General features: G+C 36.9%; 1 pseudogene; it reads left to right on the top strand.

Moving 5' to 3' along the window:
* The window catches only part of LOC107607692, a 33995-nt pseudogene continuing 19174 nt past the window's right edge, over positions 1366-16186 (top strand).

Below are 16186 nucleotides of genomic sequence, written 5' to 3'. Positions count from 1 at the left end.
TTTGATAGAAGGGGAGTAGGAAATGTTATAAGGGAGAAAGCAACGTGGAAACAGATATGGTGTTGAGGGTGTAGAGAACAGTTAAGAAGTTGAATATAGTTGAGTTACAAGTGTTTTATGGCGGTAACAATGGCGAAGCCTGTGATTTGATAATGAGGGGTTCTCCTTGTATGCGATCATGTGGCATTTATAGACACTGAAATTGTTGCTCAGGTAAATCCACTAGCATTCATTGTTGAAGAACATATTCTGATTTATCTTAATTTGCTTTGAAGAACTTGTTGATTTGCTTTGAAGAACATGTTCTGATTTATTTTAATATACTTTGAACAACTTGTTAATTTTAATTTACTTTGAAGAACTTGTTAATTATTATAGTATTATTTCTGACTCTGATTAATCCTCATTTTGATTCTGTTCATTACAATCTATATTTTTGTGATTTATGTGATTTGAGTTTTGTGATTTCTTTGAAGTTTTATGAGTCCTGTTAATATGTTATTTGTGTTCTTTTGTTCCATGTAGGATTCAAATAAATCAGAATTTACCATCACAGTGTGAAAGAAGGCTTGAGAATTATATTTTTTAGTTTTTGAATATGTTTGGTTATTTTAATGTTTTATAAATATATTTAGTAGAGATGTTTGTTATTTATTGCTCATTTAAGTATTTGGAGACAATAAAAAATATGTTTGTAATAACAATTAGGAATGATTTTTATTTTTTTTTCTATTGTTTTTTTTATGTTTATTATTTTTTATGGGGGGCGGGGGGCATGTCCCCGCCCCCATGGGGACCCGTTGCCATCCCTAATTCCGAATGAGCAGCTGGATCAACCAGCTTCCAGGTTTGGTTCTTCAAGAGGGCTGAGTATTCCTCATTTATTGCCTCCCTCAAGTGTGGGGTTGCAAGTTCCTGGGCAATGGAGTGTGGAAGGTTATTGTTGGTGTCTTCTTTGGTAACTAGAGTGGTAGCAAACACTCTGGGCTTAAAAATTCTACTCTTGCTTTGAGTTTGCATAACCTGGGTGTTTTGAGCAGTGAGAGAGGCACCATTGGGTTGATCAACATGAATGTTGGGTTCAATGACAACCTGTAAAGGCACAGTTGTAGAAGATTCTGTATTTTCAATAATTACATTAGCAGAATCATTAACAGATGCAGCATCAGTTACATGAACAGATGTTGTTAGCAATGAATTAGATATGAAATTGCTAAAATTTGAAGGAGGATCATGAATGCCTATGCATGTTGGTTAAAATGTATAGGTGGAGGGTGGTATGGTTTTCGGTTTTTCTAGATTGAGGGTGGTGTGATGGTCACTAAAGAGGAGAGAAAAAGAAAATCCGTGTTCACAGAACAGGACATGGCGGGTAATATACACTTTGCCAGATGGAGCCAAGCATTTGTAGCCTCTGTGGTTAGAACTATAACCAATAAAGATGCACTTGACAGACCTGTGATTAAACTTGTGTCTGTTATATGGTCTTATCCAGGGATAGCAGGTGCAGCCAAAGGGCTTCAAAGCATTGTAATTAGGAGAGGTATGGAAGAGAGTTTCTAGTGGTGTTTTAAGGTTAAGAACTGGAGTGGGCAGTCTGTTTATGAGGTAGGTTGAGGTCAATATATCTTCATCCCAGAAAGAGAAGGGAAGGTTGGCTTGGGACAGTAGTGTTAGTGAGGTCTCTGTTAGGTGTCTGGGTTTCCTTTCTACATAACCGTTCTGTTGGTGTGTGTGAGGGTCGGTAAACCTATGCTAGGTTCCTTATTCTCTAAAGTATTGGGTGAAAACTTTGGACAAGTATTCTCCACTGTTATCCATTTGAAGTGCTTTAATTTTATAGTTTGTTTTAGACTCTATCATGGTTTTAAACTGACAGAAAGCTGTGAAGGTTTGTGATTTGGTTTGGAAGAGGTAGGTGAAGGTGTATCTGCTGAAGGCATCGATGAAGCAAACATAATACTTGAAGCCTGACCTGCTAATGGTTGGTGTAGGCCCTCAGAGATCAGAATACACTAGTTCTAGGGGTGTGTTGTATTTGGTTTGTGATTTTGAGAAAGGGAGTTGATGGATTTTGTTGGTGAGGCATGGCTCATAGTGTGTGTCGGAGCTGTTGTGTTCTTGGCAAAATGGGATTTAATTCTTGGTGAGAACAATTTTGGTGATGTTGTGTGAGGGGTGGCCTAGTCTACAGTGCTTGAGGTGAAATGTGCTGGTGTTATTAGATTTGGAGTTTGGTTCTTGATTGCCTAAGGGCTTGCTGCTGATTTCAGATATGTTAGTAATAAAAGCATTATTTTGATCAGCAATATTAGCAATGATAGGAGAGACAGATGAAACAATATTGGCAGCAACTTTATTTATTATATTGGGAATGACATGATGATGAATTTGTACATTATTGTTTGCACTGCTATCTTGACTACTACTATTACAACTGCTAGTGTGCTATCTATCACTATTACAGCTGCTAAATTCTTCTTCTTTGTCTTTTATTGAGCTGTGACTATTTTTTGCTATTTGAACTGTGCTACTAACTTCATTGCTACAGCTGCTAGTACTACTACTACTATTGATGTAGCTACTAATCCCTTCTTCTTTTTCTTTAGTTGAGCTGTTGTTATTCTTTTTCTTTTCCTCTTCTTTTTCTTTCCTCAAGCTTTCAGCAAGCACCACGCTATCAGCAATATTAGCACAAATTTTCTTTTCTTTTTCAGCAGAGAAATCTTGAACTTTATCAATTTTTTATATTGGCCTCTATATCTGAATGTTATCAAAACGATATAATCCATTTCTAAACCTGTCTTGCAGTAGAATATTTTTGGATTTTTGGCATTTTACAGCACATAAGTAAGGCCAGAATTCAAAGAATACTCTATTGTCAAGTACAAATTTGGAGACACTCACTAAATTCTTTGAAATTGATAAGACATGAAGCAAATTCTGGAGTTTAAAAAACTTGTTTGACATAGATGCATGCATGATAGTCCTTCCAATGTTAGTAATGTTCATACCTTTTCCATTACCTTCGAACACTTGCTCAGGTCTCTCATATTCTAAACTATTAATCAGGTTCATTTGATTGAAAGTGATGTGGTGAGATGCTCCAGAGTCAGGATACCATCCTGTGTCACTGCTGCTCGCTGGAACTGTCAGCAAAGCTTGTGGAGCTTGGTTAGGCTGGTTTAGTTATTGAGTGCATTGGTAGTAGGGTTGTGTTTGGTTGTTTTGTTTATGGAAAGCACCATTGGGCAGTGGAGTCGCTTGATTGGAATGTTAAAATTGTGGATTTTGGTAACTTTGGTTGAACCTATGGTAACATTGCCAGACAGTATGACCAATTCTTCCACAAAGCTGACATTGAGGTATGTTCCCATGCCACCACGATCTGCCTCCTCTGAAGCTTCTACCTCTACTCCTTATGCTGATTTGGCCTCTGTATGAGTCTCTTGTGTAGTTCTCATAAGGATCTGGTGTTGAGTATTCGGCTTCTTTTCTTGCATCTGATTCTTTTTGCACCAGGTTCGCATGAGCCATGGTTAGATCTACTTTTCTAAACCTGTCATTCACTTCCTCTTGTGCTAGAAGCTGTGACTTAAATTCACTGATTGTCATGTGATCCATTCTTTCATTAATCATGGTGATAAATGCACTGTACTCTTCATCCAATCCTCCTAAAGCACATTCGAAGTATTCTTCTTTTGAGAGAGGAGCTCCAAGAGCTGAGAGAGAGTTAATTACCTTATTCATCTTGCCAATGTATTCAGAGATTGTGGATCCATGCTTTTTGATTATCTTCAACTGCACTTTTAGCGATCCTATCCTTGACTTGAGTCTTGCTGCAAAGTGGTGCACAAAATTGTGATCTCAACGGCACCAAAAACTTGGTACGCACGATCATAATCTCAACTCCTTTTCACAACTCCGCACAACTAACCAGCAAGTGCACTGGGTCGTCCAAGTAATAAACCTTACGTGAGTAAGGGTCGATCCCACGGAGATTGTCGGCTTGAAGCAAGCGATGGTCATCTTATAAATCTCAGTCAGGCAGATTCTAATGGTTATGAGGTTTTGATAATTAAAATAAAATATGAAATAAGATAGAGATACTTATGTAATTCATTGGTGGGATTTTAGACAAGCGTATGGAGATGCTTGTTGTTTTTGAATCTCTGCTTTCCTACTGTCTTCATTCAAACATTCATACTCCTTTCCATGGCAAGCTGTATGTTGGGGGATCACCGTTGTCAATGGCTACCGTCCGTCCTCTCAGTGAAAATGGTCCAAATGCGCTGTCACTGCACGGCTAATCATCTGTCGGTTCTCACTCATATTGGAATAGGATCCATTGATCCTTTTGCGTCTGTCACTACGCCCAACACTTGTGAGTTTGAAGCTCATCATAGTCATCCCATCCCAGATCCTACTCGGAATACCACAGACAAGGTTTAGAATTTCTGGATCTCAAGAATGCTGCCAATTGATTCTAGCTTATTCCACGAAGACTCCGATCTTTCGGAATGGAGACTAAGAGATACACACTCAAGCTATTGCAGATAGAATGGAAGTGGTTATCAGGCACGCATTCATAGGTGAGAATGATGATGAGTGTCACGGATCATCACATTCATCAGGTTGAAGTGCAAGTGGATATCTTGGAATAAGAATAAGCGTGAATTGAATAGAAAAGTAATAGTACTTTTCATTAATTCATGAGGAACAACAGAGCTCCACACCTTAATCTATGGGGTGTAGAAACTCCACCGTAGAAAATACATAAGTGAAAATAGTCTAGGCATGGCCGAATGGCCAGCCCCCAAACGTGAACATGAAAGTTCCAAGGATGGTCAAAAGATATAAAATAAATCTCTAAAAGTAGTTTTTATACTAAACTAATAGCTAGGGTTAACAGAAATGAGTAAATGATGCAGAAATTCACTTCCGGGCCCACTTGGTGTGTGCTTGGGCTGAGCATTGAAGCTTTCACATGTAGAGACTTTTCTTGGAGTTAAACGCCAGCTTTGGTGCCAGTTTGGGTGTTTAACTCCAGCTTGTAACTCAGTTCTGGCGTTTAATGCCAGAATAGGGCAGGAAGTTGGCGTTTAAATGCTAGTTTGCGTCATCAAAACTCAAGCAAAGTATGGACTATTATATATTAATGGAAAGCCCAGGATGTCTAATTTCCAACGCAATTGAAAGTGCACCAATTGGGTTTTTGTAGCTCCAGAAAATCCATTTCGAGTGCAAGAAGGTCAGAATCCAACAGCATCTGCAGTCTTTTTTCAGCATCTGAATCAGATTTTTGCTCAGGTCCCTCAATTTCAGCCAGAAAATACTTGAAATTATAGAAAAATACACAAACTCATAGTAAAGTCCAGAAATGTGAATTTTTCATAAAAACTAATAAAAACATAGTAAAAACTAACTAAATCATACTAAAAACTACCTAAAAATAATGCCAAAAAGCGTATAAATTATCCGCTCATCACAACACCAAACTTAAATTGTTGCTTGTCCCCAAGAAACCGAAAATCAAATAGGATAAAAAGAAGAGAATATACTATAAATTCCAAAATATCAATGAAACTTAGCTCCAATTAGATTAGCAGGATTAGTAGCTTTTTGCCTCTGAACAGTTTTGGCATCTCACTTTATCCTTTGAAGTTCAGAATGATTGGCATCTATAGGAACTCAGAATTTGGATAGTGTTATTTATTCTCCTAGTTTAGTATGTTGATTCTTGAACATAGCTACTTTATGAGTCTTGGCCGTGGTCCTAAGCACTTTGTTTTCCAGTATTATCACCGGATACATAAATGCTACAGACACATAACTGGGTGAACCTTTTCAGATTGTGACTCAGCTTTGCTAGAGTCCCGAATTAGAGGTGTCCAGGGTTCTTAAGCACACTCTTTTTGCTTTGGATCATGACTTTAACCGCTCAGTCTCAAGCTTTTCACTTGACACCTTCACGCCACAAGCACATGGTTAGGGACAACTTGGTTTAGCCGCTTAGGCCAGGATTTTATTCCTTTGGGCTCTCCTATCCATTAAAGCTCAAAGTCTTGGATCTTTTTTACCCTTGCCTTTTAGTTTAAAGTGTTACTGGCTTTTTGCTCTTGCCTTTTGGTTTAAAGAGCTCTTGGCTTTTTCTGCTTGCTTTTTTTCTTTTTCTTTCTATTTTTTCTTTTATTTTCGCCATTTTTTTTCGCAAGCCTTGTTTTTCACTGCTTTTTCTTGCTTCAAGAATCAATTTTATGATTTTTCAGATTATCAATAACATTTCTCATTTTTCATTATTCTTTCAAGAGCCAACAATTTTAACATTCATAAACTTTACTATAAAAAATATACATTGTTCAAGCATTCATTCAGAAAGCAGAAAGTATTGTCACCACATCAAAATAATTAAACTAATCTCAAGGATGAATTCGAAATTCATGTACTTCTTGTTCTTTTGTAATTAAAGCATTTTTCATTTAAGAAAGGTGATGGATTCATAGGACATTCATAGCTTTAAGACATAGACACTTAAACACTAATGATCATGTAATAAAGACACAAACATGAATAAACATAGAGCATAGTGAACAAAAAACAGAAAAATAAAGAACAAGGAAATTAAAGAACGGGTCCACCTTAGTGATGGCGGCTAGTTCTTCCTCTTGAAGATCTTATGGAGTGTTTTAGCTCCTCAATGTCTCTTCCTTGCCTTTGTTGCTCCTCCTTCATAGCTCTTTGATCTTCTCTAATTTCATGGAGGAGGATAGAATGCTCTTGGTGCTCCACCCTTAGTTGTCCCATGTTGGAACTTAATTCTCCTAGGGAAGTGTTAATTTGCTCCCAATAGTTTTGTGGAGGAAAGTGCATCCCTTGAGGCATCTCAGGGATTTCATGATGAGGAACTTCCTCATGCTCTTGTTAAGGTCCATGAGTGGGCTCTCTTGTTTGCTCCATCCTCTTTTTAGTGATGGGTTTGTCCTCTTCAATGAGGATGTCTCCCTCTATGACAATTCCAGCCGAATTGCAGAGGTGACAAATGAGGTGAGGAAAGGCTAACCTTGCCAAAGTGGAGGACTTGTTAGCTACCTTGTAGAGTTCTTGAGGTATAATCTCATGAACTTCCACTTCCTCCCCAATCATGATACTATGGATCATGATGGCCCGATCCACAGTTACTTCGGATCGGTTGCTAGTAGGAATGATAGAGCATTGGATGAACTCCAACAATCCTCTAGCCACAGGCTTAAGGTCATGCCTTCTCAATTGAACCGGCTTGCCTCTTGAGTCAATTTTCCATTGAGCTCCTTCCACACATATGTCCATGAGGACTTGGTCCAACCTTTGATCAAAGTTGACCCTTCTAGTGTAGGGGCGTGCGTCTTTGTATATTTTGGTACGAAGATTTTGTGAACGTAGTTCCGGGTATTCCTTTAGTATTTCATCCAAGAGGAATAGTTCCTTGAATTCTATGAATTTTTTTAGAATAATCTTTTCTTGAATGATATTCAAAAAAATTTCAGGTTGCTTAGTATTCCACCAATTAGTAACCCAAGATTCCATACTTTTTTGAAATGTGAAAGAGATGCACCAGGGCAAAAAGTTTTTTGCATCATTGGCAAGTTGAACGCCAACCTTACATTTTCCAGACTGAAATCTAAGTATTTACCCCGAACCATTGTAAGCCAATTCTTTGGATTCGGGTTCATACTTTGATCATGGTTCTTAGTGATCCATGCGTTTGCATAGAACTCTTGAACCATTAAGATTCTGACTTGTTGAATAGGATTGGAGAGAACTTCCAATCCTCTTCTTTTAATCTCATGTCGGATCTCCGGATACTCACTCTTTTTGAGCTTGAAAGGGACCTCAGGGATTACTTTCTTCTTGGCCACAACTTCATAAAAGTGGTCTTGATGGACCTTTGAGATGAATCTCTCCATCTCCCATAACTCGGAGGTGGAAGCTTTTGCCTTCCCTTTCCTCTTTCTAGAGGTTTCTCTGGCCTTAAGTGCCATAAATGGTTATGGAAAAACAAAAAATAATGCTTTTACCACACCAAACTTAAAGTGTTTTTACTCGTCCTCGAGCAAAGAAGAAAGAATGAAGGAGAGGAAGAAGAAAATGGAGGAGATGGAGGGTGAGGGTGAGTTCGGCCAATGGGGTATAAGGTGTTTGTGATGTGTGAAATTGAAGGAGTGATGAGGGCTATATATAGGAGTGGGGGGAGGGTTAGGTTCGTGTATTAGGGGTTGGGATTGGGAGGAAAAAAGAGTTTTGAATTTGAAGGTAGGTGGTGTTTTGCTGAAAAGTGAATGAGGTGATTGGTGAAGGGTATTTGGGGAAGAGTGTTATGAAAAGGTGTGAAGAAGAGAGTGAGAGTGAGTTGAGGTTGGTGGGGATCCTGTGGGGTCCACAGATCCTGAGGGGTCAAGGACTTAGCATTCCTACTCCATTGAGGCGTGCAAAACGCCCTTAGAGTGTAATTCTGGCGTTAAACGCCAGGTCGCTGCTTGTTTCTGGCGTTTAACGCCAACTTTTCTCCCTGTCTTGGCGTTTAACGCCAACTTGGTACTTGTTTCTGGCGTTTAACGCCAGTCTAGTGCCTGTTTCTGGCATTTAACGCCTAGAATGGTGCCAGACTGGGCGTTTAACGCCCATTCTGCTACTCTTACTGGCGTTTAAATGCCAGTAAGCTCTTCCTCCAGGGTGAGCTATTTTTAATGCTGTTTTTTATTTTTCAGTTATTTTTGTGACTTCACATGATCATCAACCTAAAGAAAACATAAAATAATAATAGAAAATAAATAGATATAATTAAATAACATTGAGTTGCCTCCCAATAAGCGCTTCTTTAATGTCAATAGCTTGACAGTGAGCTCTTATAGAGCCTCACAGATAATCAGAGCAGGTTTGTGGCCTCTCAACACCAAACTTAGAGTTTGGTTGTGGCCTCCCAACACCAAACTTAGAGTTTGAATGTGGGGGTTTTGTTTGACTCTATATTGAGAGAAGCTTTTCATGCTTCCTCTCCATGGTTACAGAAGGAGAACCTTGAGTCTTGAATACAAGGTAGTCCTCATTCAACTGAAGGACCAACTCCCCTCTGTCAACATCAATCACAGCTTTTGCCATGGCTAGGAAGGGTCTGCCAAGGATAATAGATTCATCCTCATCCTTCCCAGTGTCTAGAATTATGAAATCAGCAAGGATGTAAAGGCCTTCAACCTTCACTAGCACGTCCTCTAGTAGTCCATAAGCCTGTTTCATTGATTTGTCTGCCATCTCTAGTGAGATTCTTGCAGCTTGTACCTCAAAGATTCCCAGTTTTTCCATTACAGAGAGTGGCATGAGGTTTATCCCTGACCCTAGGTCACATAGAGCCTTCTCAAAGGTCATGGTGCCTATGGTACAAGGTATGAAGAATTTTCTGGGATCCGGTTTCTTCTGAGGTAATGTCTTCCTCATTAATGCATTCAGTTCATTGGTGAACAAAGGGGGTTCATCCTCCCAAGTCTCATTACCAAATAACTTGGTATTCAGCTTCATGATTGCTCCTAGATACTTAGCAACTTGCTCTTCAGTGATGTCTTCATCCTCTTCAGAAGAAGAATATTAATCAGAGCTCATGAATGGCAGAAGAAAGTTTAATGGAATCTCTATGGTCTCTGTATGAGCCTCAGATCCCATTGGTTCCTCAAAGGAAAATTCCTTTCTGTCCAGAGGACGTCCCCTGAGGATTTTCTCACTGGGACTCACGTCCTCTTTACTCTCTCCAGGTTCGGCCATGTTGGTCATGGTTATGGCCTTGCACTCTCTCTTGGGATTTTCTTCTGTATTGCTTGGGAGAGTACTGGGAGGAGTTTCAGTAATCTTCTTACTCAGCTGACCCACTTGTGCCTCCAAATTTCTAATGGAGGACCTTGTTTCATTCATGAAACTTAGTGTAGTCTTGGATAGATCAGAGACTATGGTTGCCAGGCCAGAATGGCTCTGTTCAGAATTCTCTGTCTGTTGCTGAGAAGATGATGGAAAAGGCTTGCTATTGCTAAACCTATTTCTTCCACCATTATTGTTGAAGCCTTGTTGAGGCTTCTGTTGGTCCTTCCATGAGAAATTTGGATGATTTCTCCATGAAGGATTATAGGTATTTCCATAGAATTCTCCCATGTAATTCACCTCTGCCATTGCAGGGTTCTCAGGATCATAAGCTTCTTCTTCAGAAGATGCTTTTTTAGTACTGTTGGATGCAGCTTGCAATCCATTCAGACTCTGAAAAATCATATTGACTTACTGATTCAATATTTTGTTCTGAGCCAATATGGCATTTAGAGTATCAATTTCAAGAACTCCCTTCTTCTGAGGCGTCCCATTGTTCACAGGGCTCCTCTCAGAGGTGTACATGAACTGGTTATTTGCAATCATTTCAATGAGTTTCTGAGCTTCTGCAGGGGTTTTCAGATGAAGAGATCCTCCTGCAGAATGGTCCAATGACATTTTTGACAACTCAGACAGACCATCATAGAATATACATATGATGCTCCATTCTGGAAGCATGTCAGTAGGACACCTTTTGATCAATTGCTTATATCTTTTCCAAGCTTCATAGAGGGACTCACCTTCCTTTTGTCTGAAGGTTTGAATTTCCACTCTAAGCTTGCTCATCTTTTGAGGTGGAAAGAATTTGGCCAGGAAAGCACTGACCAGCTTTTTCTAAGAGTTCAGGCTTTCCTTAGGTTGTGAATCCAACCATGTTCTAGCTCTGTCTCTTACAGCAAAAGGGAAAAGCATAAGCCTATAGACCTCAGGATTAACACCATTGGTCTTAACAGTGTCACAGATTTGCAGGAATTCAGCTAAAAACTGATGAGGATCTTCCAATGGAAGTCCATGAAACTTGCAATTCTGTTGCATCAGAGAAATTAATTGAGGCTTAAGCTCAAAGTTGTTTGCTCCAATTGCAGGACTTGAGATGCTTCTTCCATAGAAGTTAGAAGAGGGTGCAATAAAGTCACCAAGCATCTTCCTTGCATCTCCACCATTGTTATTGGATTCGGCCATGTCTCCTTCTTTTTCGAAAATTTCTGTCAGGTCCTCTCCAGAGGGTTGTGCTTTAGCTTCTCTTAGTTTCCTCTTAAGAGTCCTTTCAGGTTCAGGATCAGCTTCAATAAGAATGTCTTTATCCATGTTCCTGCTCATATGAAAAAGAAGAGAACAGAAAAGAAGAGGAATCCTCTATGTCACAGTATAGAGATTTCTTTATATGAGTAGAAGAAGAGAAGAATAGAAGAAGGAGAAGAGAAAAATTCGAACACAGAGAAGAAGAGGGGGTTTGAATTTTGAGTGGAAGAGGAGTGTTAGTAGATAAATAAATAAATAGAGAGATGAGAGAGGGAGATTGAATTCGAATTTAAATTAAAATAAAAGGAAAATAATTTTTTGTTGTTATTTTAAAATGTAGTTAGAATTCGAAAATTTAAAAAGAGAAATAAAATAAAATAAAATTTAAATTTAAAACAATTAGTTAATTTGAAAGGAATTTTGAAAAAGTGGTAAGGGATTTTCGAAAGTTAGAGAGAGAAAAGTAGTTAGGTGGTTTTGAAAAAGATATAATTGAAATAGAAAACTTTTAAAATCAAACAAAAAGTCAAGTAGTTAATTGAAAAAGATTTGAAAATCAATTTTTGAAAAGATAGGAGGTTAGGAAGGATTTTGAAATTGATTTTGAAAAAGATACGATTGAAAATCATTTTGAAAAAGATTTGAAAAAGAAATTAAAAAAAGAATTTATTTTGAAATTAAAGTTGATTACTTGACTAACAAGAAACTAAAAGATATGATTTTAGAATTTAAAGATTGATCCTTTCTTAATAGGCAAGTAACAACTTGAAAATTTTTGAATCAATCATATTAAATGTTAGCATTAGTTTCAAAAAGATGAAATAAAAATGAGAAAATATTTTGAAAGTCAATTTTTAAAAGTTTTCGAAAATAAAGAAAAAATGAAAAAGATTTGATTTTTGAAAAAGATTTTGAAAAGATAGAATTTTTAAATTGAAAATTTGACTTGACTAATAAGAAACAGCTAAATTTTAAAAGATTTTTGACTAAGTCAATTCAAATTTTCGAAATTTATGAGAAGAATAAGGGAAAGATATATTTTTTATTTTTGAATTTTCAATGAAGAAAGAGAAAAACAACAAAATGACTCAAAACATGAAAATTATGAATCAAAACAAGAAAAATATGCAAGAACACTTTGAATGTCAAGATGAACACCAATAACACTTTGAATGTCAAGATGAACATCAAGAACATGTTTTTGAAAATTTTTAAGAAAAGAAAAACATGCAAGACACCAAACTTAGACATTTTCAATGTTTAGACACTAACAGATTGAAAATGCATATGAAAAACAAGAAAAGACACAAAACATAAAAATGCAAAGATCAAACAAAGAAGATCATCAAGAACAACTTGAAGATCATGAAGAACACCATGTATGAGTTTTCGAAAATTTTAGTGAAAATTAAAAAAAAAAATATGCAATTGACTCCAAACTTAAAATTTGATACAAGACTCAAACAAGAAACACAAAATATTTTTGGTTTTATGATTTTATTAAATTTTTTTGTATTTTTCGAAAATTAATTGAAAAAGAAAATAAAGAAATTCAAAATTTTTAATAAGAATTCCAGGAATCATGCAATGTTAGTCTAAAACTCTGGTCCAAGAATTAGACATGGCTTACTAGCCAGCCAAGCTTTCAGTGAAAGCTTCGGTCCAAAACACTAGACATGGCCAATGGCCAGCCAAGCTTCAGCTGAACATTACATACAACAGCTAAATTGATGAGAAAGACAAAGAAGCTCTTCTAAGGATAAGTGAACCTCGGTCCAAAAGATTAGACATGGCTTAACAGCCAGCCAGGATTCAACATATCTCATGAAACTCTAGAATTCATTCTTAAAAATTCTGAAGTCATAGAATAATTTATTTTTTTTTTGAAATTTTTCGAAAATAAAAATAATGAAAACAAAGAGCTTAAAATTAAGATAAAATTACCTAATCTGAGCAACAAGATGAACTGTCAGTTGTCCAAACTTGAACAATCCCCGGCAACGGCGCCAAAAACTTGGTACGCACGATCATAATCTCAACTCCTTTTCACAACTCCGCACAACTAACCAGCAAGTGCACTAGGTCGTCCAAATAATAAACCTTACGTGAGTAAGGGTTGATCCCACGGAGATTGTCGGCTTGGAGCAAGCTATGGTCATCTTGTAAATCTCAGTCAGGCAGATTCTAATGGTTATGAGGTTTTGATAATTAAAATAAAATATGAAATAAGATAGAGATACTTATGTAATTCATTGGTGGGATTTCAGATAAGCGTATGGAGATGCTTGTTGCTTCTGAATCTCTGCTTTCCTACTGTCTTCATTCAATCATTTATACTCCTTTCCATGGCAAGCTGTATGTTGGGGGATCACCGTTGTCAATGGCTACCGTCCATCCTCTCAGTGAAACTGGTCCAAATGCACTGTCACCGCACGACTAATCATCTGTCGGTTCTCACTCATGTTGGAATAGGATCCATTGATCCTTTTGCGTCTGTTACTATGCCCAACACTCGCGAGTTTGAAGCTCGTCACAGTCATCCCATCCCAGATCTTACTCGAAATACCACAGACAAGGTTTAAACTTTTCGGATCTCAAGAATTCTTCCAATTAATTCTAGCTTATACCACGAAGACTCCGATCTTTCGGAATGGAGACTAAGAGATACACACTCAAGCTATTGCAGATAGAACGGAAGTGGTTGTCAGGCACGTGTTTATAGGTGAGAATGTTGATGAGTGTCACGGATCATCACATTCATCAGGTTGAAGTGCAAGTGAATATCTTGGAATAAGAATAAGCGTGAATTGAATAGAAAAACAATAGTACTTTGCATTAATTCATGAGGAACAGCAAAGCTCCACACCTTAATCTATGGGGTGTAGAAACTCCACCGTAGAAAATACATAAGTGAAAATAGTATAGGCATGGCCGAATGGCCAGCCCCCAAACGTGAACATGCAAGTTCCAAGGATGGTCAAAAGATCTAAAATAAATCTCTAAAAGTAGTTTTTATAGTAAACTAGTAGCTAGGGTTAACAGAAATGAGTAAATGATGCAGAAATCCACTTCTGGGCCCACTTGGTGTGTGCTTGGGCTGAGCATTGAAGCTTTCATATGTAGAGACTTTTCTTGGAGTTAAACGCCAGCTTTGGTGCTAATTTGGGCGTTTAACTCCAGCTTGTAACTCAGTTCTGGCGTTTAACGCCAGAATAGGGCAAGAAGTTGGCGTTTAAATGCCAGTTTGTATCATCAAAACTTGGACAAAGTATAAACTATTATATATTGATGGAAAGTCCAGGATGTCTACTTTCCAACACAATTGAGAGTGCACCAATTGGGTTTCTGTAGCTCCATAAAATCCATTTTGAGTGCAAGGAGGTCAGAGTCCAACAACATCTACAGTCGTTTTTCAGCCTCTGAATCAGATTTTTGCTCAGGTCCCTCAATTTCAGCCAGAAAATATCTGAAATCATAGAAAAACACACAAACTCATAGTAAAGTCCAGAAATGTGAATTTTGCATAAAAACTAATGAAAACATAGTAAAAACTAACTAAATCATACTAAAAACTACCTAAAAACAATGCCAAAAAGCGTATAAATTATCCGCTAATCACAAAGTAATCTTCTAGAGCATTCCAGATCTCAAACGCTTAGTTGTATTCTACCACTTTATTAACAAAGATTTCAGTCATGGCCAAGAGCATCCATGCTACCAGGCACTCATCTTGTTGTTCCCATTCTTTGAATTCTGGAAAAATTCTGTTTTCTGCTTGATCTTGATTTGAGTTGAAATTTCTTGGAATTGACGATTTCGTGGTGATGTGATTCTGCAACCTATTTGCCTTAATGCACGCTAGTGTTTGGCGTTTCCATGCCTTGAAGTTGTCGTCATCTATCTTTATTATTGCTGGAAAATTGGCAATTGAAGCCATTGTTGTTGTTTTTTATTGAAGCTGTGAAGCTTGAACGGTGGAGTGTTGGTTAGCGGAAGATGTGAAACCCTCCATGGATCAAAACTGAAGCTCTGATACCATGTGAGAGAACCAAATAGAAAGCAAAGTTAAAAGAGAGAAAATGGAGAGTGAACGAATTTGTTGTGATTCAAGAATGAGAAATATTTGATTAGGGTTTTACAGAGTTACAATTTATACAAGAAGAGAAGGGGAAAAGTGTGGTTGTAGTTGATTAGAGAGAGTAACAAACTAACAAACTTCCTGAGCTATCATAACAGATTAATCAAGTTGCTAATTTTAGGGGTGTTCACTTAACTAACACTAACAAAGAACAACCTTTTTTTTCCCAAAGTTAGGAGTGAGACTCGAACCGTCTCTAGATGATGATGAGGAAACTATGCCATTTGAGTTGTAGCTCATTGGCTCTACAAGAACAACCTTTAACATAAGCAAATCAAACGTATTTATCATGCATTATTGTTAGATTAATCCTAATTTATTTTTAAAATTTAGTTGTCAGATATATATTTGATACAAATTGAAAAATTTTAGGACAAAATTAAAACAAAATAAAATTTATGGATAACTATAAAATTCTTAGCAAATTTCAGGAACAAAAAAAATACTTTACTCTACAAATAATAATCTATATTAAAAATTAGTTAATCACGTTAAAAAAGTAATCATTAAATTAGTTATTTTTATAAAATAAATTTAATTTTGATGTAATTTAAGTGTAAAATAATTTTACATATGTATTTAATTATGTAATGCCATATCTGTAAAAGGAACTATTTTTTACATAATAGTTATCTAAAAGAATGGATATAATTGCACGACTTAGTAAAACATTTTACACTGTCAATACATTAAAATTAAACTCTCATATATATAGGTGCTGCTTATTAATGGATATTTTAATTTTCTCATCCTAACCACTTGTGAACACTTAAGGCGAAAGCTAGTGCACTCTAGACAAAATAGGGAGTGCAACACTCTTTAAAAGTTAATCTACTATCAAAAGTTATCAGATAAATTAAATTTATTTATTATTATTATTATTTTATTTTTATTAATGTTCTAATTTTAAGTTTTATATATTTTTAT

Source organism: Arachis ipaensis, chromosome B07 (genome assembly GCF_000816755.2).
Source record: "Arachis ipaensis cultivar K30076 chromosome B07, Araip1.1, whole genome shotgun sequence".
In the NCBI taxonomy this organism is placed as follows: Eukaryota; Viridiplantae; Streptophyta; class Magnoliopsida; order Fabales; family Fabaceae; genus Arachis; species Arachis ipaensis.
This window is presented reverse-complemented; position numbering and strand designations above follow the sequence as displayed.